At 37.7% G+C, this 21,812-nt stretch overlaps 1 protein-coding gene and 1 pseudogene across 1 annotated transcript in view; one reads left to right on the top strand and one right to left on the bottom strand.

Annotated features, from left to right (window-relative positions):
• Window positions 1-21,812, top strand: part of FMN1 (formin 1) — a 493,911-nt gene that overhangs the window by 43,007 nt on the left and 429,092 nt on the right. The window lies entirely within an intron of this gene.
• Window positions 11,972-12,512, bottom strand: LOC138168387 (large ribosomal subunit protein eL27-like; annotated as a pseudogene).

Genomic DNA, 21,812 nt, shown 5'->3' with positions numbered 1-21,812 from the left:
TCTCTCTGTCTCTCTCTCTCTCTGTCTCTCTGTCTCTCTGTCTCTCTCTCTCTCTCTCTCTCTCTCTCTCTCTCTCTCTCTCTCTCTCTCTCTCTCTCTCTCTCTCTCTCTCTCTCTCTCTCTCTCTCTCTATCTCTCTCTCTCTCTCTCTCTCTCTCTCTCTCTCTCTCTCTCTCTCTCTCTCTCTCTCTCTCTCTCTCTCTCTCTCTCTCTCTCTCTCTCTCTCTCTCTCTCTCTCTCTCTCTCTCTCTCTCTCTCTCTTTACCCTGTCCCTTCTCGGAAATCTAATTTACTTATGAGCACTGTCACCCTAATCCATACATACTTCTAAAAGTCCTTCCCTTATCCTTTCCCCATTGCCCTCCTATTTCTTAATCTGCACACCCTTTTAAGAGGTCCTCCTTTGTCTTCTCCCCTTGCTCTCCTGTTTCTCTGTAAGTTAAGAAGATTTTTAACCTACTAAATGTATATGTTATTCCCTATTTAACCTAGTTCTCATGAGAATATGGTTTCTGCATTACCCTACCTATTCTCCCCTCCACTGTAACAGTTAATCCATTTATGCTTCTTTTGTATAAGATAATTTGCACTATTTTACCTCTCCCTACCTAATTTTATTTTTTAGGATCATTCTGTCATAATCAACTCAACCTTCTACTCTGTATACTCTTTTGAACTACCCTAGTAGTAATAACATTTTTAAAAGTTACAAATATTGTTTTCCCATATAAGAAGTAAACAGTTTAACCTCATTAAATCATTTATAATTAGTTTTTCATGTTCACCTTGTGTTTCTCCTGATTCTTGTAAATCAAAATTTCTGTTCAGTTCTGATCTTTTCCTCAAGAATACCTGAAAGTTCTTTAGTTTATTAAATAATTTTTTTTCCTTGCAGGATTACATTCAGCTTTGCTAGGTAGGTTATTCTTGGTTGCAAACCCAGCTTGTTTGCTCTTTAGAATATTATATCCCTGGGGTAGCTAGGTGGTGCAGTGAATAGAGCACTGGTCCTGGAATCAGGAGGACCTGAGTTCAAATCCAGCCTCAGACACTTAACACAAAAACTAGCCCTGTGACCTTGGACAAGTCTCTTAACCCCAACTGCCCTCAAAAAAAAAAAAAAGAATATTATATCCCACACCCTTTAATGTAGAGGAGTATTTAATATCTTTAATGTAGAAACTGCTAAATCCTTACTGTAGCTCCAACAATATTTTAATTGTTTCTTTCTAGTTGCTTGTAATATTTTCTCCTTGACCTTGGAGCTTTGAAACTTAGCTATAATGTTCCTGTGAGTTTTCATTTTGACATATCTTTCAGACTGTGATTGGTAATTTTTTTCCAATTTTTATTTTGTCCTCTAGTTCTAGAACTTCAGGGCAATTTTTCTTAATAATTTCTTGAAGTATAGTGTCTAGATTCTTTTTTTGACCATAATTTTCAGGTAGTCTGACAATTCTTATATTGTTTCTCCTTGACCTGTTTTTCAGGTCAGTTGTTTTTCTAATGTGATATTATCACATTCTCTACTATTTTTTTTTCCATTCTTTTGATTTTGTTTTATTGTTTCTTGATATTTTATGAAGTCATTAGCTTCTTGCTAATTCTAATTTTTAAGGGGTTATTTTCTTTGCTAAGTTTATCGATCTCATTTTCCAATTAATTGACTTTATTTTTATAATTCCCTTGCTTTGCTTGCATTATTCTAATTTTTTTTCAAATTTTTTTTCCTCAACCTCTCTCATTTGATTTTTAAAGTCCTTTTTAAGTTCTTCCAAGAACTTATTTTGGGCTTGTGAGCATCTTACATTTTTCTATGAAGGCACTGTGTTGTCTTTTGAGTTTGATCTTCTCTATCACCATAATAGTTATTGATGGTCACGTTCTTTTTCTGTTTTTTACTCATTTTAATGGACTGTTTCTTAGTTGTTAACTTTATGTTAAGATTGGGTCTGCACTCCAGGTTTGGAGTATAATGTCTCAGGCTTCAGGTTTTTTTGTGCTGTTGTTTTCTGAGCTCTATCTAGCGACCTTTGACCTCTTGGTTCTTCCAGTGTTCCAAGGCCATCTGTAATCACTGCTCCTCCAGCTCATGCCTTGGTCTATAAGTGACCTCAGATTCTCCTCTCTACCCTTAGCTGCCACCAGGGCTTCCAGCATCAAATAAAAATACTCTTGTTCCTTGAAGTCCCTCAGGCAGTTGTAAGCATTAGGGTCTTCACTCTCCTGCAAGTGACCACAGCAGGGTCCCTGCCCCTTTGCTATTGCACTCACTAGCACACGTTTGCTCCTTTTCTTCCATAGCCACAGCCCATGGTCAGTCCCTGGGCTCCATGTCCAGCACCAATGAAGGGCCCCCACAATCTTCCCCTGATCAGCCACCTAACCCCCATACCTTCTGTGGGGTAAAATTTCCTAAAACTGAGGCTTCTGCCTACATATTTGCCCCAGAGTATAGTATCTGTATTTCAATCAGACAAGACCACCTCCCAGGGAGATCAGATCTTTTCTAATGTTCTACCAAGTTATCTTAATCTGAACAACTTTTTTACCCCAACTTTTAATTATTTTTTTTTTCACTTTTTGGAGGGGGGGTAGGCAGGGCAGTTGAGGTTAAGTGACTTGCCCAAGGTCACAAGGCTAATAAATGTTAAGTGTCTGAGGCCGGGTTTGAACTCAGTCCTCCTGACTCTACAACTGGTGCTCTATTCACTGTGCCACCTAGCTGCCCACCAACTTTCAATTATTTCTGCTGCCCTAAAATTTACTTTGAGGCATTGTGAGAAGAATTTGACCAAACCAATTAGCTTCCTGCCTTATTCGGCTATCTTCCAACAATTCCATGGTCACTTTTAGTGGGTGCTGCATAAATACTTATTCCCTTCCCTCCTTGCTAGAAGAACTGAATCTTATCCATTCTTGACATTCTCATTATAAATGAGTAAAGGAAGAAGAAGGAAAATGTACTTAAATGGAAGGATAGCTCACAGGTTCTCCTTGGAAAGGCAAAGAAAGGAGTCAGCAGACCACAAAGATAATAAGAAACCTTATCTTAGGAGCTATTTCATTGTCTCATATTTGAAGACAAACACTATGAATGATTATTTATCTTGAGAAAAGAATTGGAAGATGTTGGATATAGTGAGTGCCAGCTAATATTTTAAAAAATAAAAAGGTAGTTATATTTTAACAAACAAGAAATAAATTGTACTTACGTGGGAGTCTTTCTAGAATTCTATGTCTGCTTAGACTACTGACTTGTTAAAACTAAGGTACCAATGAACACAAAGCTAGAAAAGAATAAAATGAAAAAGAGATGTAGCACGTACTTAAAGCAACTTTAACTGGACCTATTTAAATGAGTCATTGATGATGTAATTTGGATATGGACAGCAGAAAGAAATTAGAATAGATTACAATAATTTCATATAGAAATCAAACCTATGTAAATAAATCATATAAAGAGGCAAAGGAGCCTAAAAAGCACTTTAATTAGCAAATAATTGACTTACTTTCTAAGTAAAGATTTCCCTAGTTTTACTCTAGGGTGGTGGCATTAACACACCAAAGAAAACTTGACCATTTTTCAATATGGATGGTACATGGGATATTCTAGGCTTATGTGACCTCAGAGCCTCTTTGGGAGGTGGGAGGGCTGGCCTTGGGTCACAGAGTACAGAGGGAAATATCCATATTAATTATATCATATATCCCCTTGAATATTTGAATAGCATACCTGTGTCTTAGTGTTATGGGAATTTAAGACCTGGCCCTTTGATAGTCTTAGGTGCCTGTCCCTGGCACACTTTAATTTCTACTTGTTTATAACTATCAATAGCTGTAAAGAACACCGGGCCTTTTTAGTTGGAATAGTTGTGTTCCTATTGACTAGTAAGGTCTTGGCACCTCAAGGAAAGGGAAAGGGACATATAGCAGCAGCAGATCTGTGATATCACCAATCAACACACATCCCAGAATGGCAGCTGTAATAGCCACAGCCTCATCAGGATTTACAGCTTAACTCTTGGAGGCCTCATCAAATAGATCCTGCACAATCTGGTGAACCTTTAGCATTTTGCTCATGCCACCAAGGCATAAGGAAGCCTTTTCCAATCTTGTTCTTGCTAACTTCACCATCCTATGTGGCCTTCTGACACTGGTCAGTTGTCTTCCTGATGAACCTGGTTGCCACTACAGGTACTGAGCATGGCAGGTGAGCACGTGAGCGCTAGGATGTATGCAGAGTCACAGTTATAGCTTTTCTCAGCTTTATAGCATTTGCAACTTTGGAAAGTATGACATCCTTTCTGTTTCCTCATCTCTAATGGAAGGGATGAAGCTATCTTTCACTTAGTCCTTGTCATCTGGGCCTTGTCTGTTTCCACTCTGCCCCCTTTCTTTTTTATATCACAGTTATAAATTGCATTACCCACATCTCGTCACAATAATTAGCTCACTTTTAGCCTGGGGCCATTACTTTATGTCCATAAGGTCACTCTCGTTGCTATGTTATAGCATTTATTTCAGATGTAAAGATATTAATAGAATCATAATAGTTCAGAGACCCCAGTTAGGAAAATTCCTAACATTGGGACAAAGGTTTGACTCTTTGTCCAAATTTAAATTATGTGATTTCCCAGTTAATCCCTGGCTTCTTTATATTTGTGGCAAAATCAGGATACAGTAAACTCTTTGGTAAAAGAAGGTAACAATATATTTTAGTGCCTGTGATGGGATAGGCATGAAGAGAGGAATCTGGAACACAATTCCTTCAGTCCTCAAAGAGGTGAGTAAAATCAGTAACTTCAGGTCAATTTTTCTCTTCGAAGATGAGTACAGAGGCTCCATGGGCCTCTCACCTCTATCTGTCCTTTCTCTGCCTTGGCTTCACTTTCCCTTCAGTTTCTCCTCTTGTCTGTTGCCCTCATATCATCTCACATCAATTCTTTCCAGTTTGGTTTGCTAAGTTCCAGGTAGGCCTAGTCATGCCTATCTTCCCCACTCGTTCCTTACTGTGTGCTCTTTTGTAGGCTCTGTGGGTCTCTTTCTAAAACTCTCTGAATGTTATATAAGTCACACTTCAAGCTCAACAATAATAATTATCCAAATCACTCAGGATTGTGAGGGGAATACTTGTCCCGATGAACTACAAATTTGGAATGCCATTCAACCTTCTATTACATATAAAATGAGGGTTTGTTGTTTGTGCTTCATTCTTCAAGAGGACCAATGAGATCAGGAAGGTGATGACTTGAAAGTGAGCTGGATTTAAGTGGAGGGCTGTGCAAAGTCACCAGCTTCACTCTCTCCTCCAGAGTCATCTGGGTCCAGTGGCAAGATATAGATCAGGAAGACTGGAGATGACTGCACATGGAGTGGGAGACCTTTTTAAACTAAGGTCTTTGTCAGGTCTCAGTTTGTCTGAGGAAACACCCATTTAGTGAATAAGGTTAGGTAAGAAATGAGGCCAAAATTGGCCACTTTTATCTACTCAGAAAAAAAATTAATCTGCGAAGGTAAAGGTTGTTGCAGCAGTCCAAGTCCAAGCATTTCATGATTTTCTAGCCTCTTTTCTCATTCCTGCTCTGCCATTAACTAGCTATGTGACTTTGGGCAAGTCACTTAATTTTGTCCAAAGTAAGCCTTTAGTTTCCACATCTGTACAGTGTGAGAATTGGACTAAATAGCTTCTAGATTTCTCTAAGGTTATGTGGTAGGTCTTTAATCTCCAGAAGGATAATCCTACTGATACAAGTTGATCTTCAAGGGCTCCTTTAGGTTTTAGAGCTAGAAAAGACCTTCATAAAATCAAAATCACTTCCCTATTATTTGGGAGAAACCAAAAGCAGGACTTAATTCTAAAGAGGAATTCCATTTGAAACACTTAAAAAAATGATATTGAAAAAAATATTCAATTACCACCTTATGGCTACACAAGTTCGTCTCTGTCCTTAGTTCATGAGTGTTGGCTGGATAACTGTATTTGAGAGTGAATCAGGCTTCTACTATTTCATTGATGCTAAAGAAATCAAGTCTATTGATTGCTTCTATCAGGATCTGGGAGCCTGGAAGTGGGTTTCTAAATAGCAATAGCCCCAAAGAGCAGCCCCTGGTTTTTAGAATCTGAATGATTGTTCCCATTAATTCAGTAAGCATTTGCCCGGAAGAAAATCACACTTTCTCATTGTCCTTTTCAAGGCCAAGCTTTAATGAATGGTAGATCTGAGGTAGTGGGAGGGAATGATCTTTGGGTTAGATTTCCAAGAGTAAATGATGAATTGTGAAGGGTTTTATCATCATTCAGCTGGGTGTGTAAAACGATCATGGTGAAAGAGAACTAATGTAGTCTTTATTGCTTCCTGGAGGAACTTGGGAAACACATTATTTCTATTCACAAGTGAAAGAGAGAATGAAAAAGTCAAAGAAAGAAATATGATTTGGTACAAAGTCCAGTAGTGAAAATTATAAAATTATAATTGTAGACAACTTGGACAGATCACTAATTGAAGCAGGAGGGACATGGAATTGAGATTGTTTTGTTGGGACAAAAGCAGTTGAACATAGGTAGCGTAGTGTATGTAGTAAAAACAGCACCAGGTATTTTGAATCTGAACTCTGACAGTAGCTATAGGCTCATGGACAAATCACTTAACCTACTTAAGCCTCAGTTTCCTTATTTGTAAAATGAGGATAAAAATATTTAAACTACCTCTCTAACAGTGTTGTTGCATAGAAAGTGGTCTTTAAGTCTGAAAGGACTACACGAATGAGTGCTATTTGTATTATTGTTTTTGTTGTTAATTATTTTTATTTCTTTGAGATTGGGTTTCCCTATTTTGTCCAAGTTGGAAGTACAGTAACTGCTCATAGACCTGACCTCACTGATAATGCTCATGGGAGCTTTCACTTGCTCTGGTTCTGTCCTGGACCAGTTTGCCCTGTCTCAGGCAGTCTGGTGGCTACATATATCACCAATATGATACCTATAGTGGCCATTATGAATATGCAAGTGTATTTTTAGGCCAAGTTCGAATCACAAGATATAACAGACTCTTTTCTTTGAAGACAAAACCAAGATATTTATTCAAATACCAGAAAACCAAATCCACCATGGTAATAAAGAAGTTTGTATACATTACCAATGAAGGGAGCACTGCCATCCCTAAGCTCTGTTAGGCCTCCCCACAAACAAACTCCCTTAGGCAAAATGACCCTCTTTTACCCATGTTAGAAGCTCTGCCTGAGCTCAGGCTCACTGGGTTTTGCTCATGCTCTGTTGGGTAAACTCCCACACACTGAGTTCTATGTGACTCAGCTGTGGGCTAGGCCAGTGCTCAAAGCAGGTTACATGGGTCTATTAAGGGGCAGGGAAGATCTTCAAATTCCCTTAATATCACACCACACCACCACTCCCAACTATTGTATTATTTTAAAATATAATTTTAGCAATTCTTATTATCACTGAAATTTAATCTTTGAAGAAACTGTCTTTGAGAGGTTCAATGACTTGTTCATGATCATTGCTATTTTATGTCTGAGGCAGGATTTGAACCCATGTTTCCTAATTCCAAGTTGAGAGCTCTTTCCACTATTCCACATTGCCCCCTATTCATAGACTCATAGATTTATAGCTGAACTCTTAGATGTAATCAAGTTCAGCCCTCTCATTTTATAGATGAGGAAACAGGCCCAGAGACGTTCATTGATTTTCCTAAAGTCACACAGGTTGTCAGAGGCAAGATTTGTACCCAGGACCTCAGACACCAAATTCAGTGCTCTCTCCATTTTATTCCATGTTTTGTTGCTTCCTCTTCAATATCTTAAAGACAGGAGCTCTGAAACCTGAGGAGGGAAATTAGGGAGCTACTATTTTGTAACCTTAAATGATATTTCACTCGATAGCTTTTTCTATCCAAGTATTGAGCCTTAGTACTGAATGGGCTGAAAATAAAGATGAGGACAGATCAAATGATTAATAGAAAAAGGGTTGTGGAGATTATGAATCCTGAATTACTCTTGAATAGTAGGTTTTTGTAAGATATTACTAAGAAACAATAAGAACCAAATTATGTCAGAATTTCTAGTACCCTTCATGCCCTATTTCTCACTATAGTTAAATTTCTTATTAATGTGAGAAGTCCATGGCATATAGCCCTTAGTCAGGGTGGATATGGCATGCAATTTCAAGGAGACTCCAGGGCACTTGAAACAAGTAGCTTTAATTTATATCAGAATTAACTTAAATCTATAGCAGTTTGCAGCATTTTGTGTTCTTATCTTCTTGTGGTTTCCAACATTACTGGGGCCACCAATCTCCCTTAAATAGGGGAAAATACTTAAGCCTACAGTAAAATCTAAGCAGGGTTAGGTCAAATCACACAGCTCCTAGATATATAGTCACTAAATCCTCAACACAACATTAGAACTGCTGGGGGTTGGGTTTCCTTAAGTATGGTGCATATGGGGATGGGGAGGGGTGAGGCAGTGAATGGAAGAAATTTTGTTTCCCTCTGTAAATGGCACTCATGAAGCCAAGGTAAACCAGGAAAAGGAAGGCAGCTCAAACCTGGAGGCGTTTGTTTGTAGTTACAGCAGCATGGTGGAGGAGTCAAAGCCAAAACAAGGAATTCTGGTACCTGAGTCACCAGATTAAGTAGGCATGGATGGGAAAGAGCCAAAAAAATCACGATACCCTAAAGCTACTGCACATTGCCATCATAAATCCCCAGATTAGGTGATGTATAGGTAGTCTTCCTAGGTTGAATTCAATTATGCCAGTTTGCCTGTGGCAGAGAGTGGCTTGGGGAGAAGGGTGTATGTTTCAGCAACAGGACCCATAGGGAAATGGCAGCACTTACTTCCTATCCCTTAAGCACTGATATTTGGAGAAGTACCCATTTTTTCCTGTAGAAGACCTTCCTACCTCATGCTCCTCTGTGCTACCTAGTACCCTTAGGGAAGGAATCACATTGCCTTACATGCTGTTACCCTGCAGAAATGTCTTGATGACCCAGTGCCAATGCTGGTTATATCTCTAAAGTGATGAATTGCAAATGTTTATATTAACCCCCGATAGGTATAGAAATAGTTGTTTGCTAAGGTGAGAGCAAGGAGAGTAAGGTAACTGGAAGTTAATAATCTCTTGGTTGGTTGTTTTCAAGAAAACTGAGGCATGTAATTCTCATGCCAAACCCGTCGAGATGACATGTTGACCTTAGCAGAGGGCTAGATAATTCTTAATGTCATCTGAAGTATTTTAGTCTATCACTCCATACTATTGTTCTTTACTCTCCTATTCTTCCATTTCCCATAAATATTAAAGTGGGATTCACAGCACCACTTCATCTCACTGGTGGTACTCAAGACTACATTGTTGACATTTGCTTTACCTGCTGGTATCTTCAATTATTACATTCTATATCAGGATCTTCATAAAGTCCTTATGTAATTTTAAAGATTTCACATTGAAAACCTTTAGTAACTTAAAAACTGAGTTCAACAACCTGGGTGAATTTTTCTGGTAAAATGGAGTGAATTTTCCTTTCACAACTCAAATGTCAGTTCTGTCAGTTACAGGTCATAATCTGTCTTATTGTTTGTAATAGATATGGTCAGAGAAAGGCCAGGGTATGGGGCCAGAAAAAACTTTATGAAGACCAAAGCCAAATGGACAACTGTCTCAAATATTGTGGTTTATAGGCATCTTTCTATTCTAGAGTCATTGGAGAGATGACACCACCAATGGAAAACTGTGTCTTTTGGGTATAATTATGTGATGTGATTGTCCTAACAATTTTTTTCAAGACTGTCTCCTATCTATTTTTATTATTTTTTCAACCTACAACCTAAATAGTAGACTCTACATGAGAAATTCTGAAATTTCATCTAGTTCTAAAATCTATGATTTGTTTTCATGATGACCCCACAACACACACACACACACACACACACACACACACACACGAAAATTTTTTTTCAAGGAAAAAAATCTTTTCCTTCCCTCAATCAGCAAGAATTCTGATACCACCACCATGCTGGTAATTAGGCAATCACCTCATGTCTGAATTATTGCAACAGTCTGCTGGTTGATCTCTCGGCCTCTCTAACCCAAACTCCATTCAGCTGTCAAATTTATCTTCTTTTATCACAGGTCTGACCATCTCTTCTCTCTCTGTCTCTGTCTCTGTCTCTCTCTCTCTCACACACACACACACACACACAAACACACAATTCCCCCTTCTCCACACAATACATACCATTCAATAAACAGCAGTAGACCCCTATCACCTCCAAGATCAAATATAAAATCCTTTGTTTTTTAAGTTTTTTTTTAAGCATTTAGATTGTTGTTTAGTTATTTCCAGTCGTGTCTGACTGGACACCACTTGGGGTTTTCTTGGCAAAGATACTGGAGAAAATTGCCATTTCTTTCTCCAGCTCATTTCACAAATGAGGAACCTGAGGTGAACAGGGCTAAGTGGTTTGCCAGGGGTCACACAGCAGTAAGTATCTGATGCCCTATTTGAGCTCAGGGAGCGGTCCTGACTCTAGGCCTGGCACTCCTTCCACTGTGCCACCCAGATGCCCTTGGCTTTTAAAGCCCTTCATAGACTGGCCCCCTCCCAACTTTACAGTCTGACACCTCACTCCCCCCATATACTCTGTGATCCAGCCTCTTTGTTATTGTTCTCACAAGACATTCCATCTACTGATTCTGGGCATTTTCATTGTCTGTCCCCCATGCATGGAATTCTCTCCCTCCTCATCTCTCTCTTGACCTTCCTGGCTTCCTTTAAGTTCCTGCTAAAATCTCTTAAAAGGAGCCTTTCCCTTTCCTCCCTAAAGCTAGTGCCTTCCCTTGTCAATTATTTAGAATATTATATCTGGGGTATAATTTTTTTTTGCTTTCTTTTTTTGGAGGGGGGGAAGGTAGGGCAATTGGGGTTAAGTGACTTGCCCAGGGTCACACAGCTAGTTTTTTTGTGTTAAGTGTCTGAGGCCACATTTGAACTTAGGTGTTCCTGACTCCAAGGCCTGTGCTCTATTAACTATACCATCTAGCCACCCAGGGTATAATTTATTAAATAAACAAACATGAAATACAGCTGCTTCATATGGTCTACCTCATTAGACCATGACCTTCTTGAGAGTAGAGACTGTCTTTTGCCTATTTTTGTCTTCCCAAAGCTTAACACAGTGTCTGGCACTTAACTAGACACTTAAGTAATGCTTGATGACTGACTTACTAAGCTCCTTCTATGTCCCAGGCCCTGTGCTAGGTGTTGAGGATACAAATACAGAAATGAAACAATTTTTATTCACGAAACACTTATTCCAATGGGGAAAAAAAGGGGTACATAAAGAAATATGTACAAAATAAACATAGAATGAATAAATACAAAGTAGTTAAATACAAGGTAATATAGGAGGGAAGAAACTTGAAGCTGCAAAGTAGAAAGGATTAGGAAAGCCTTGGTGCCTAAGATAGCTTCCCCCTAAGTTTTGAGACATCATGGTGTAGCAGTACAAGTCAAGGAGTCAGCAAGATGGTGTTTGGTTCTGGCTTTGCCATTTACCAAGGTCTGTGGCACCTTTCTCCTGATTTATCTTCCTTCCCAAGGGAGGGAGAGAGAGAGAAATTGATCTCTGAGAATGAAATCTTTAAAGGGATTGGAATGATCAGTGGTGGAGGTTGGGGTAATACAGACCATGAATAGATTGGAGGAGAGATTGGGTTGTTTTCTTTTGCTGCCTCCTCCTTCTTTTCCTTTCCAGAATGGACGGCTTCCAGTTTATCCTCCCTCTAATATTTTCCCTATATAGTTGTTAAATAAATATTTCTTAATGTACAGGTATGACTAGATCACTACTATGCTCAAAAAGCTTTAGTGGCTCCTTCCTACCCTCAAGATAGATGAACTATAAAGTCCTCTTTTTTCATTTATAACCTTAAAATATGGTTTCTATCTGCTTTTTTTTTTTCATTTTTAGTTAACATTTTATTTACTGACCAACACAGCAGTTCTAAAACCGTAGCTTCTGGAAGAACCACTTGTTTTTGCCTGTCTTGTACCTTTCCTCAAACTTGACCTTGGCCTCCCTCCTTGCCTTACGTTTTAGTGCAGGGTCACGGAACACATCCTTGTTGACAACTGTTTTGTCCAATGGGATATCCACAGAGTATCTGGTGGGCATGAGGTGGTTGTAGTTATAAACTTTCACAAATGACTTGATTTTCTATCTCTTATCAATCTTCTTTTTGCCCATTGCTGCAGTCACTTTTCGAGGGTAGCGATTGATACCTGCCACCAAGGCATGGCTGTAGGGCCTGTCAGAGGTCCCATCATCAATGTTCTTGACGATGACGGCTTTGCGCCCAGAGTACCGCCTGGCCAGGACCAGCACCACCTTCCCGGGTTTCATGAACTTGCCCATTTCAACACGAAGAGAGTCGCTCCTATGGCGAAAAGGAAGACGGCACGCTTCCGCTGACCTTTCCCACTGGGTTGGATCTCTACCTGCCTTTCTTAACATTTCACATTTCTTCCCTCATTTAATTTATGTTCTAACCAAACAGGCCTATCTACCGGTTGCTGCACATGACTTTCTTTCTTCCATCTCCATGTCTTTGCATAGATTTTCTCCTGGGCCTGGAATGCTCTTCTTCTCCTCGATCCTGTTTCTTGGAATTCTTAGTTCCATTCAAACTTCAGCTCAAGTTACATAAGGACTTTCTAGATCCCTTGATTTTGTATTTACCCTGTAAATTTTTGCATTTACTTGTCTGTACAGAAATTCTTTATACCCAGTTGAATATAAACTCCATGAGGAGAGGGGGGTATTTTCATTTTGGCATTTGTATCCACAGCCCTGGACACATAGTAGGTGCTTAACACCTGTTGAAGCAAATGGCAACATCAGCCAGTTGGGAGAATTTAAGACAATGCTGTAACTAAAATAGTCTCTGGGCACCTTTGTCCTTTTATAATAATATTTAAAGCGAGAAAGATTTTTCTAATTCTAATAATAGGCATGATTATATAAGATGTCTAAAAAATCTTAGTTATTCAAATTTTATCTATTAAAACTTAAAAATACACTTAGACATTTGGGAAACTCTGCAAAAAAGAGAATAAATAGAGACATGGAAATGCGTGGATATTTCCAATTTAAGCTTAAGGTTTGTTTGATGATGTACTTAATTCTGAGTCATAGCTTACATTTTACAGCCAATCCTCATTCTGTTGTCTGTATATCTTGTCCTTTTGCCTTTGGGGCCATAAATGTGAGTGATCACCTACCAAGCAGCATTAGCTAGAGGATGTTGCTGGATGGTTTCTTCTCAGTTTGTTCCTGTTAGACAGTTAGTTAGACTGCCAGTATTGATTTTCTGGGTCATTGTTTGATACCTGAAATTGTCTTTGCTCCTTTCTTACAATGTCAAGGATGGGCTTTGAGTTTAAGTGTCATTTATCTCCACGTGGTGAGGATTTGCTTCCTCATGCTTGGGTTTTCCTTTCAAGAATCATATAAGTTCCAGTGAAATGAGGTGAAGTGAGGTGAGGTGGATAGTTTTCCTTTTCTTGCTCCCTGGCCCCTTAGTGAAGAGAACTGACTGGAGAGGGGCCAGGCCAGCACCTGAAATGACTCTGTGGAGACAGAAGCCAACTGAACAGTGACCTGAGTGTCAGGCTATGGCTAGGGAACACACTGGAATTGAATCAGTGGGAAAAAGACACCTGCAATTTCTAGATGATGCCTGTGGCAGGTGGGAATCTATATCATGGGTGATTTATTCCTGTTGCATTGAATGATGGGTATTATCAAATCTATTAGTAGCTATTTTCACAATTAGAGAAAGCTAGTTGTGGCATGGGTCCAGGAAGGAGCTCAGCTGAGGTTCAGTCCCTGGGTCTACGGAAAGGAAGCATACTATTCTCTGGTAGCTTCCCATTTTAGCTACAGTAATTGTTGTGGACTAGATGTAAGCTCCATGATTTTTATGCTTTTGGCACATGGTTAGTGCTTTCTTTGTCCTCCTTTTTAAGCTCTCTAGGAAAAACCTCAGAGATAGAGAAGACAATATTGTTATTATCAAAAGTTATTATAACATAATTCCCATTTTTATAGATGAGAAAACTGAGGCCTAAACAGATGAAGTCATTTGCCTAGGGTCAAACAGTTGGAATATATTGAACCTGGGACTCAACTGGAAATCTTCTGGCTCCTAGATAGGTGTTTTGGAGAGAGTAAAGTTGAGCCAAAGAGTCTGTCGGTATGCTTTTGGGAATGGAAGGAATGAATCTGAAACTGCAGAACTGCAAGATCCTAGAATTAGGTCTGATTCTCTTGGGTTGATGATGTCTTCCACTAAGCTGCTTGGTTTTATTTTTTTTTGTACCCTGAACCTGAGAGTAAAACTTTGTATTACTAAATCATCAATTTTAAGGGGTGGCCAGGTGGCTCAGCGAGTAAGAGCACTGGCTCCAGTGTTGGGATGACCTGGAGATTGAATCCCGGGCTCAGACACTCAGCACCACACCCAGAAATAACTGGCTGTGTAACCTTGAGCAAGTTACTTAACCCCGATTGCTTAAAAATAATAATAATAAATAAATCATCAATTTTAGGAAAATCACCAATGCTTAGCATTAATAATTAGCTAAAATGTGAGAAGTTAGTGATATTTTGCATATATTTAGGGCCCTTTCCTAAATTTTACCTATTTATCTCTTTTTTTGTCCTTGTGAAGTGGAAAGTGTGACTGTTGTGCTCCAGGTACACAGTGATTTATGAATTCTTTTTTTTAAGTTTCTTTTTAAAAATATTTTATTTCCTCCCAACTGCATGTTAAAACCATTTTAACATTAAAAAAGTTTTAAGTTCAAAATTCTATCCTTCCTTCTCTCCTTCTCCCCCTTCCCTGAGATGATAGGCAATCCAATATTTATGAATTCTTAATTTGCCTCATTGATGATGAAAGTAGAGGAATCAATAAAAGAAATTGCTACATTGGATTTGATTCTGATCAATAAGGAGGAACTCTTTGATAAAAGCAAAATGATGGAGAACTTAGGAGAAGCTACCAATCAATATACTGACTAGGTAATAGAAATTGTTCTAGGCACTGAGAATACAAATATAAAGAATGAAACAATCTCTACTCCAAAGATACTTATATTCTAATGGAATAACTGACTTCTTAGGGCTCATGATGAACAAAGAAGACAGTACTGAAGGCATTCTGAGTTCCAGAACTTTGGAAAGAAGAATTGAAAACTTGAGAGAAGTAATAGGCATCATCCAAAAGACAGAGAGTCTAAAAAGGGAAGACAATTCAAGAGGGATTAGAGTCTCTAAAAAATCAAATTCTAATTTAACTGCAAATGAGCCTAATGAGGAAGATGAGTCAATGAACACAGGATTTAAAAAGATGCATAATAAAGGTAGAAAGAAGAGCAAATAACCAAGGACCATTGTGGGTGGTGTAGTAGAAAGAATGGACTTGGGTCAGAACACCTGGCCTTGTGTCTCAGTTCTGACACTTTGTGATTCTGGGGTTGTCACTCTTCTCTGGGCTTAAGTTTTCCTATGTGTAAAATTGGGATAATAATACTCATAGTATACCTTACAGTGTTGATGTGGGGAAAGTACTTTATAAACCTTGAAATCCTATGTTAAATTGTTGCTGCTGTTATTCCTATCATTACTTGTTCTTTTGTGTTGAATGAAGCTCAGACAGAAATGGTCCCGGAATAAGTTGATATACTGCTATTATTCTTTTACATTCAAGGTTTGGTAACATATTGTGCAGGTAAATAAAATGATTTTTTAAAATTCTGGTAATTGAATGAAAATATTGAGATGCCTGCTCATCTTGTGCAGACTCACTGAAAGCACCATCAGGACAACTCTAGCAGTAGTACATAGTTTGATGGAGATGATATTTTTTCTTGCTGTCCCACATGGTTTTGATTTCTACCTATGTCTTTATATTTTGAGGGATTTTCATTCCACCTAATTTTGAGATTATGAATGTTTGATATGGCAACCACTATTAAAGTGTTTTTCTTAAATTTTTGTAAGTCAGTGTTTTGTCTGAGTGATTATGGATGATCATTTTGTTTGTAATAATACTCCAATGCCAGTGAAATTTATTTGTTGAATTCACACATTTGTATTTGTAGTATCTACTACTTTTTGAAGAATTGTGGGCCTGTGCTGCATGATTTTTGTTTCTTGATCATGGTTCTGGTAGGTGTGGAATTTTTTCATCTTGCAATATGTTGCATGGTTACTATTTTCCTTGCAAAGTCTGCATCTATCAAGAAGTCCATTTCCTTATAAATGAGCCTTCTGTACTTCCTGTTAGCAGTGACCTGATCCTATATTACTATCATGAACCCTTCCATTTCTGTAAAAAAAAAATTCCCTTGACTTAGTAATTTGTTTGATGGGTTTTTTTTTGGTAGGAATATTGTTGGTTTGTTTCATGTGGATATGGCACAGGAAGGGTAATGTTTCTTGGATCTTAGCTGTTCAATAGGCTCAAGTTGGTGGTAGACATGTATAATTAACCCTTCCCCCTACTCCTACCCAATAAGAATACCTAGTTACCATTCCTGAGTCCAGGAAGCTACTGAAAAGATTGGGTAGTGATGTAGGGCATTGCTTCTATATATGCATAATTTGGGGCCTTGCAATGGAAAATGATAGAGTCCCCTAATTTGCTACTGAGTTAGAAGATGTATGCAAAAAGATCTATGGTACTTCCCTACTCTTAGTTTCAGGTTGTGATATATATTGGGGGCAATCCAATGAGTGTGAGAATAGGGAGTCTAATTTCTCTAATTAGGTGTTAGAATTCCTTGTGATTAACTCTGGTCTTAGGAACCAAGTATGTGGGTACAGAACAAGGAGTGTTGTCCTTGAGGGTCCAGCAGTTATTTCTATGTTCTAGAGGATATTAGTTACATGTAGTCACTCCCATGATATATCTCTAGTATCAGCTTTTATTATTGCTGTCCGTAGGGAATTTTTTTGTAAAAATTTAACCTCTTTATCATATAGTCTAAGAACATCTATTTTCTCCTACCCTTTTGATGAAAAAGTAGTCATCTTTCTATAGTTGCTTTAGGATGGTGGTCCTTGTGTTTTAATAATATTGTATAAGTTTATGTTTTGATACTTTCTAAATCTGTCATCAATTATTTTTACTATTCCAGAGGTATACATTAAGACTAGTACTTCTAAAATCTTCCATATTGAATTTTGATTTCAGGATGTCAATAAACATCCTGACATGTTACTACTTTTTGCTACTTCTTTTCCTGATAACTTTGTGTTTGATTTGTCTTGCTTGGAGATGATGGTGAGATTTCTAAATACTAACTTTATCCATTGGATTTATCCAATGGAATATTCATATCCATTCCATTTGAACTCCAGATCTAAGCTTAAAAACTTGAGTCTCCATTTTTCCTTGATTTTGAAAGTTATACATTTGTTTAGTCCAAGTGACATTTTGATATCATTGAAGAAAATTTATATGAGATGTAGAAACTGCTTATTGTATTTTTCAATGTAGCCAAACAATGTGATGTTGTATGCATATATCAAATGATTAATGCAATAGTAAGAAGAAATTTACTCTTTGATTTGAAAGTCCTACTAAATTCTATTCAGGAAAAAATGACAATGGGCTCATGACCAAGTAGAATTATAATGATATTTTGGTATTTCCCTGAAAGATGATATATTTTGTGTCTGTTTGTTTTTAATGTTCTTGTGCTTGTAGTATATTTTACTTTTTTTCTGTGTATACATCAGATACTTAAGTATTCTCACTGTATTTATGCAAAGTTTATATATTTGCAATAAATAAATATGCAATGGATATGTAACAAAGTTGAAAACTCTTTGATAATCAGTGAGGGCAATACAGACATGGCTTTCTATTCTATCTGCATCTTTGCTTTAATTTAGGATAAATAATAATGTTTGATTTCTTTTCCTTTCCTGTTCCAGTTAACTGTGAAGTAGCTATTGCCTTTCTATTAATTTAGAATGTCTGATCTAACAATTACACATGTCATATAAGGGATAGTTGAAGGACCTTTTGATGTTTGACCTGAAGAAGTGAAAACTTGGATTTAAGTGGAAGTATTAGAAGTCAATGGTGTGCCATAGCTATCTTCAATTATTTGAAGGGCTATAGTCTAGAAGAGAAATTAGATTTATTTTATGCAGCTTCAGAGAGCAGAATCTCATTCAGTGTGTGGAAGTTATAGAGATGATTATAGCTGAACAAGAAAGAACTTTTGAACAATTAGAAATATTTAAAAATAGAATAAGTTCTCTTCACAGCTGGTGTTTCAACTGAAGCTTATAGAGATATTTAGTAGAATTGATTCCTTCATTGGGTAGGGAATTAGACTGGCAACCTCTAAGATTCTAGTGATTGAAACTGAATGAGGACATTTATTTTCTAAATCCTGGCACAGGATTCTTTCTTGAAATGGAGTTTGAATGACAATGACTAGATATTAAAAGATCAATAGGAAATCATGGAGTTGGAGGACAAAAGGAGAAGGAAGAAGTATATATAGGAATAGGAAACATATGAGCAAATGACATGGAAGTGAGAAATGTATAGCTTTGATGTGAGACAAGAGTATAATAATTTAGTTGCCTAGACTTAGTATATATGGAAAAGAGTGGTAAGACTGGAAAGGTAGGGTAGTACCAGGTAGTAGGGGGTCTTAATACTTGGAATAGGAAATTGGACTTTGTAAGCACATAAAGAACTTTGAACAGAGAAAGATAAGGTCATATCCACATAAAGAATATATGGTTAGCAGTGGTGTGAATGGCAGTTTGTAGAAGGGAGGGAGTGAAGTCTGAAATATTTTTAGGAGACTATGGCAATAATACAAGAGACCAGTAATGAGGGCTTGAACTAGGGTGATAGCAGTGGGACTAGAGAAAAAGGGATGGGTGTAAGAGAAGATGTAGAGGTGGGATCCATAGGAATTGGCAACTGGTTGAATATAAGACATGAGAGACATGGAAAAGTCCAAGATGACACCTTGGGTTCAAATATGGAAAACTGGCTAAAAGATGATACTTTATACATATATAGGTAAGTTAAAATACATTGGGTTACACAGCTAGTGTCTGAGACCAGATTTGAACTCAGGTCCTCCTGACTCTGAAGTTGGCACTCTATCCGCTATGCCCCTAGCTGTCCTATAAAGCAACTTAGACTTCTAATATAAATCAATCCCCTTATTTTATAGTATTATGAACCCATCATTCTAATGGAGGAGAAAACAGGGGAAAAAACTATATGCATACAAAATATTCATATTGAAAGTATTTGGAAGGTAATCTCAGAAAGAAGGGTCTGGTAAGGATAGGGGCAGGAAAAGGGGAGACCAATTACCATGTCTTGTTCATCCCACCCCTGCTGCTTCTTTTATATGGTCTTTCTTTGTATCCCTGTTGCTCAGTACCAAATACAGAAAACAGGGTGAATAATGATACCATGAATAGAGATAGGAAAGTCAAATAACAGTTTATTTTTGAAAAGTGAGAAAGGTAATCCATTTGGTCTGGAACATGTTTAGTTTAGAATGCCAGAGGAACATGCAGGTTAAGCTGTCCAATCTCTAATTGGAGATGTACAAGCATTTTAATTGAATTTTTAATTTTAAGAGTCCCACAGGTAGATACAGAATTCTTAAAATAAAAATGCATTTTAAAACAAGTTCACATTTTTCAGTCTGTTGATATATTATTTGATTATGTTCCTGGAAGATTAATACTGGATTTTGCATGATTGGATACAGTCTTAAACAGATTTTCACAAGCTAAATAACCAAGTGAGGCCACCGATTTCACTGCCATTCCAAATGAGAAAACCACTGCTTTATCAGAGTGCCAAGCAGGCTTTTGGTCTCTTTCCCTTCAGTGACCCATGCAAAATGGCCTCTTTGGTCCTGTGGGAATTTGTTTTCTCACATTTCAGAAGGACAGTACAAACTTCTGTTCAGGTGTGAAATGGATCTTTTCCACCTGATGCCAAAGAGAAGCAGCATCAGGGAAGGCAGAATGATAGAATAGGCATTTTCTCTCTTAACTAGGTTATGTTGTCCTGTCAGTATATCTTAAGTTTTGATCTTTCCACTGTTTTTTTCTTCTGTCTGTGCTAGTATTTAAAATCGATATTCCCTTTGTTTTCAGTGACACATCTCTATGAAAGGAAGATGGAGAAACACTTTGGAATACCAAGTGTTCTTGAAATTAAATTCTCTGTTATAGTTTGAATATTTTTATGTAGCGGTGCTTCCAGGATAAGTTCTCTCAATGAGCCAGGCAGTAAATATTTAAAGTAGTTATCTGTCTTGTGATAAGTTTGAGTGTCAGACCACTCTTCACATGAGACTTCAAGTTCTTTTTTGAGTGTCTTAGTGAAGAATGGGAGAAGAATTTAAAGAAGATTTGTAGAGAGAAAATGGAATAAACCAAATATCTTGATATTATATAGTACCTCCTTTGAATCCTTAAATACTTCATATTATTATTTCTATAAATATAATTGTTCTTTCCATTTTCTAATAGAAAAGCTGAGGCATAGAATAGTTAAAATTTCTTCCATCATTCCAGCCATCCAGGTTCAAAACCTAGGAGTCAGTCTCTTACCCTTATTTACCTACCTATCATAAATGACTGGGTATTAGAGATCTACAAAGAAATAAATGATCATGGTAGCCCCAGCTCAGCCAATAATTAGCTATATGGCAAATCCCTTTACATATCTAGGCCTCCATACCCTCCTTTATAAAATGAGAAGGTTTAATTAGATGTTCTCTAACATCTCTTCTGGATCTAATAGACTATGTTTCTATAATTAAGAATCATCATCACTGTGTCTGATTAATTATGAAGGCCCTTCTTTAAAGACTCCAAATAACTTTTAAACCTATCATTATTTCAAATCAAGGCTCATTGACCATTCTTCCTACTTTATAAATGGGAAGATGTGATCACATAGGCCAAGTAAATTATTCAGTTATACAAGAAGAATGAGAAATGGAGTAGGGGCAGAGTCAACAAGGTGAGCTTCTCAGTCCTTTGCTCTACAAACCAGACCGTAATGTCTTAATAAGTCTTACGTAAGTAGCCAGTGCTAGTTTGAGAATTGCTATAAGTAGGAATGAAGAGTGAGAGAAACCATGAATCTGGGCTACTAGTTGCAAAGTTATAATGGAAGATGAAGCAAGGAGAAGAGAAATTTTTTTTAAAGCAATTGGGGTTAAGTAACTTGCTTAAGGTTACAAGACCAATTATTTCTGGGTGTGGTGCTAAGTATCAGAGCCCGAATTTGATCCCAGGTCATCCCAACTCTGGGGCCGGTGCTCTTACTCACTGTGCCACCTGGCTGCCCCTAAGCAATTGGGGTTAAGTAACTTGCTCAAGGTTACATGGCCAGGTGTTTCTGGGTGAGTGCTAAGTGTCTGAGCCCGGATTCGATCCTAGGTCATCCCGACTCTGGGGCCGGTGCCCTTACTCGCTGTGCTACCTGGCCGCCCCCGAGAAGAGAAATTTTTAATGAAAGACATGGAAATGAACAAAGGAGTAGGTAAAGAATAGCCACTGGCTATTGGAGTGTAGACAACAAAGCCTGATAGAAAGAGTAATAATTAGAGAAGCAAAAAAAAAAAAACAAACCAAAATTTAAAAACCACTTTTTTTCTCTTCTGTCTTCTTTCTTTGTGACATTGGACAAATCACTTAATTATCTAGCAATC

This window comes from Petaurus breviceps, unplaced genomic scaffold, assembly GCF_028583685.1.
Source record: "Petaurus breviceps papuanus isolate PSGF00001 unplaced genomic scaffold, PetGlider_PUasm1.0 37, whole genome shotgun sequence".
In the NCBI taxonomy this organism is placed as follows: domain Eukaryota; kingdom Metazoa; phylum Chordata; class Mammalia; order Diprotodontia; family Petauridae; genus Petaurus; species Petaurus breviceps.
The sequence above is the reverse complement of the archived record's forward strand: the minus strand, read 5'-3'. Positions and strand labels throughout refer to the sequence as shown.